The sequence below is a fragment of the Octodon degus genome, unplaced genomic scaffold (assembly GCF_000260255.1).
Source record: "Octodon degus isolate 3935 unplaced genomic scaffold, OctDeg1.0 scaffold00146, whole genome shotgun sequence".
Lineage (NCBI taxonomy): Eukaryota > Metazoa > Chordata > Mammalia > Rodentia > Octodontidae > Octodon > Octodon degus.
In genome coordinates, this window is record NW_004524722.1 from 1217569 (window position 1) to 1221732 (window position 4164).

The window sequence follows — 4164 nt, forward strand, 5'->3', positions numbered from 1 at the left end:
ACTATGGAATTCAGGCTGGACTTGAGCTCACTGTGTAGCCCAGGCTGGCCCCCAATCATAACAATCCCTTTGCCTCAGCCTCCGAAGTGCTGAGATTACAGGCATGCACCACCACACCTGGCAGGCCTTCTAATTGATCCACCAATTGTCAGCCTCATTCCTATCCTAGTTTATTTTCTTTTTTTTGTTTTTTGTTTTTTGTTTTTTTGCGGAACCAGGGCTTGAACTCAGGCCCTTGCGCTTGCCAGGGAAGTGCTTATTCCACTGAGCCATCTCCCCGGCCCCTCCTAGTTTATTTTCAAAAGCAATTTTCCTTAAGCACATATCATGGAAATAATTATTTAAAAAGCAAAACAAACTCGCTTCAATAGCTACTTATAGACTCCAATTTAACTACACATGTCTTTTTTTTTTTTTTTTTTTGGTGGTACCAGTGATCAAACTCAGGACTTTGTGTTTGCCAGGCAAATACTTACTCCGCTGAGCTGTCTCCTCACCTAACTATACACTTCTTACCTTGGCATTGCTAGATGTCATGATCTAGCTCCAGTTTCCATTTTAACCACCTCTGTTCATCACTCCTACCACACTGCCAACATTCTTTTCACCACATTTTCTCATATCTCCCTTAGGGACTTTACCATTCGTTTTATCATTATTTGATATGCTTTTGTCAGACTGCTAGACCATTTTTCTTCGTTTTAGGATCCCCGTCTGATTCAGCTGTTTCCTACAACATCTTTATATATTTACACATCACAGGCACCAATAAATCTCTTTGGCAGAACAGTGGATTTCCTAAAGAAAACTAAACCTTTGGCTCCAACATTTGCTAATCAAAATAGAGCTGATTGCTATAAGCTACTCTTTGATTGATTAATTTTATTTTTTTATGTATCTGGTACAGGGTCTCACTATACACCTCAGACTCGTTGTGATCTTCCTGCTTTCAGCCTGCCCAGCGCTGGGATTACAGGCATGTGCCACCATTCTTGGTCTTGGTTGCCAGGTCAGCATGCCCGGGGGTGGGGTCAGCGTGGCATGTGGTACCAGGGATGGAACTCTGGTCCCGTGCTTGCCTAAGCAGGCACTTAGTCTGCTGAGCTGTTCTGCCAGCCTACTCCTTTTGTTTTAACCCCTAAGAGCCTTTTATTTTTCCTTCTAAAGAAAGGGTGTCAACTGGGTGCAAAGGTGCACACCTATAACTCCACCTACTCTGGAGACTGAGGCAAGAAGATTATACTTATGAGGTCACATGAGTAACTTAGCAAGACACTGTCTCAAAATTTAAAAAAGAAAAAAAAGGACATAACTCATCAGTATAGCACTTGCCTAGTATGCATGAGGCCCTGAATTCAAACCCCAGTAACACAAAAAATGTGTGTGTGTGTGTGTGAAGGGATTCAACTGTAAAACCTTTGGAAAATATAGAAAAGTAAAAACAAACTATGCCACCTAAAGACTACCAGTATTTTAATACCTTATTATCTTTGTCTTTTCTCCTATCTTCTTTGTTTGATTTTTTTGAGATAGGGTCTCCCTATGTGGCCAGGCTGGTGTGGACCACAAGGGCTGGACCAATGCTCCTTGCCTCAGCCTCCTGAAAGCTCCCACAGGCACAGTGCCACTTCAGGCTCCTCTCCATGTCTTTTCAAAATAATTTCAATTTAAGATGTATACAGTTTTAGGGTAAGTTTGCTTCCTAGTATTTTATGACATTAATTATATTCTTGTTTATTAAAAGCCCACTGAACAGTGATGGTAACATTTTTCGTCAACAGAGTTCTCCTAGTGAGTGTTGATACACTGGGTCTGAGTGAAAAAATAATAATAAATAAATAAATAAATAAAAGCCCACTGAGGAACTGGCAGAGTGACACACTCCTGCAATACCAGCACTAGGGAGGCTGAAGCAAGAAGAGTACACTTTTAAGAACAGCCTGAGCTATAATAGCAGGATATTGTCTGAAACAACAACTAAAGGAAAGAAAAGAAAAGAAAGAAAGAAAAATTCACTACAAATATCATTTTGTAGTCATGTGATATACCATTATAAAGATGTCATTGGGCCCTAAGTTATTTCGAGTTATCAGAGTTTACCAATTTCACGTTAAAGATTTAGCTCAATAGACTCACGTTTGAGGATTTTGATGTATTTTATTATATTACTATCTCTTCTCTGTATTTCTTGGTTTACCACACTTTCATAAACATTGAATATAAACATATTTGAAAATGTTCTGGGCCGGCCAAATAGCTCAGCGGATTAAAGCACCTGCAAGCAGGGAGCATGGGTTCAATCTCCTAGCCTGCCACGCTGGCCCCACCCTCAGGGTGCGCTGAGAAGGCAATGGAGACTGGGCGTGGTGGCGCGCGCCTATAATCCCAGCTCTTGGGAGCTGTAAACAGGCGGATCACTATGAATCTGATCTAGTAGTGAGACCCTGAACACCCTGTAGACCCTTCCCTAAAATACAGAAAAAAATTAAAATAAAGTAAAGAAAAAAAAAAAAAGAAAGAAAATGTTCCATCAATCCCCAGGCCTGCCATGCCAGCCCCGCCCCTGGGGCGCCCTGAGACAGAGATTGAGACTGGATGTGGTAGCCCATGCCTGTAATCCCAGCACTTGGGAGGCTCACCATGAGTCTGATCTAATAGTGAGACCCTGTACACCCTGTAGACCCTTCCCTAAAATATAGAAAAAAAAAGTTCCAGATTTTCAAATTTCCCAAAAGTTTTTCTCTTAACCTTGATATGGTGACACACCTGTAATCCTAGCACTAAGTTAATATCATGAATAACTTTAGGAAAAGTATATTTAGCTAGGTTAAAAGTAGTTTGATTGATCACTTAAAATTCATTCTTATAAAGTTAATAGTTCTCAAAGCCAGAAGAGGTGGCACACACCTATAATCCCAGGATGATGGGAGGCTGAGGTAGCAGGATTACAAATTCAAGTCTAGCGTAGGCAATTTAGTAATTTAATGAGAGACTTTGCCTCACAATTTAAAAAGGTGGGGTGGGGGTGGGGAACTGGGAAGATAGCTCTGTGGTCTAAGCGCCTGCCTAGCAAGCGCAAGGACCTGAGTTTGACCCCTGGTATCTCATGCTGTGCTGGCCCCAGAACCCAGGCAGGCTGTGCCAGTCCCAAAAATTGGGCGTGCTGGCAATCACCTATAATCCCAGCACTGGGAAGGCTGAGACAGGAGGATCACTACGAGTCTGAACTACATACTGAGAGCATCTATCATTTTTTTATTATATAAAAAAATAGCTGGGTGTCATGGTGCATATCTGTAATCCCAGCATCTGGGAAGCTGAGGCAGGAGGATATATGCTCCACAGTGAGTTCAAGGCCAGCCTGAACTACATAGGGAGACCATGTGTCAAAAAGAAGTAAAAAAATAAAGCTAAATTGAAAATTCTTTGCAAATTTGCTAGTTTAAAACTTGTCCTTTTTCATTTTTTTCTCTAGCCAATCAATATTTTTCCACCTGAGCCTACATAGAGGTTACTCTCTACATTAGGACCTTCACAAGGGGCCCTACCCATGACCTAGGTTCCCTGTTTCCTTTTTAGGACAGTATGGAAGTCCTTCATCTCAATAAGATAGTACAAGCTCAGTAACCCCAGGCTGGGGTTATTGTTTTTCCACAATTTTCTGAATTATAATGGTTGTTATGGCTTGTGCCTCAATGTCCTCCGAAGCTTCATGCTGTCATAGGTGGGACTTTTCAGAGGTGGCTGGATCTAGAGTATGTGATGCTGGGATAAAGGGTGTATGATTGCTAAATTATTTGACTGACTGCATAGTTCTGGATGTGGAGAATGGGAAGGCCCATCCTGGGTCTGAGTGCTATCCACTCTAAGGTTGTGTAGCTGGATAGAATATAAGGGACAGAAAGAAGGATGCTGTCGCTGCTTGTCTCTTGATGCTTTTGTTGCCTTCTGACTGCCACGAACTGTTACTCCTTTGTGAAGCCAACCAATTATGGGCTGAAACCTCTGCAAACTGTGAGCTACAATAAACTTTTCTTCCTTTTAACCTTGGGTAGCAGTTATTTTGTCTCGGCAACAAGAAAAGTAACTAAAACAATGATCCTTCAAAAATTTCAATCTTGGGCTGGGGAGACAGCTCAGTGGTATAAGATCCTGTCTGGCAAG

The 4164-nt window shown here is 41.7% G+C and overlaps 1 non-coding gene across 1 annotated transcript; it reads left to right on the forward strand.

Moving 5' to 3' along the window:
- The first annotated feature begins 1750 nt into the window (after window positions 1-1750).
- On the forward strand, window positions 1751-1820 carry LOC111812855. Its single transcript, XR_002818237.1, has one exon. It is a non-coding gene; the product is annotated as a small nucleolar RNA SNORD56 (small nucleolar RNA).
- Window positions 1821-4164: the final 2344 nt, after the last annotated feature.